Source organism: Stegostoma tigrinum, chromosome 7 (assembly GCF_030684315.1).
Source record: "Stegostoma tigrinum isolate sSteTig4 chromosome 7, sSteTig4.hap1, whole genome shotgun sequence".
In the NCBI taxonomy this organism is placed as follows: domain Eukaryota; kingdom Metazoa; phylum Chordata; class Chondrichthyes; order Orectolobiformes; family Stegostomatidae; genus Stegostoma; species Stegostoma tigrinum.
In genome coordinates, this window is record NC_081360.1 from 3,203,806 (window position 1) to 3,204,151 (window position 346).

Sequence of the window (346 nt, forward strand, 5' to 3'; positions counted from 1 at the left end):
CTATCACAAGGGACATAACTTTAAGGTGATTGGCAGAAGGTACAGGGTAGATGTCAGAGGTAGGTTTTTTACGCACAGGGTGGCACGGTGGCTCAGTGGTTAGCACTCCTGCCTCACAGCGCCAGGGACCTGGGTTCGATTCCACCCATGGGTGACTGTCTGTGTGGAGTTTGCACATTCTCCCCGTGTCTGCGTGGGTTTCCTTCGGTAACTCCGGTTTCCTCCCAGTCCAAAGAAGTGCAGATTAGTTGGATTGACTGTTCTAAATTGCCCCTGGCATTCAGGAATGGGTAGCTTAGGTGGGTTACAAGGGGATGGGTCTGGGTGGGATGATCCGACGGCCGAA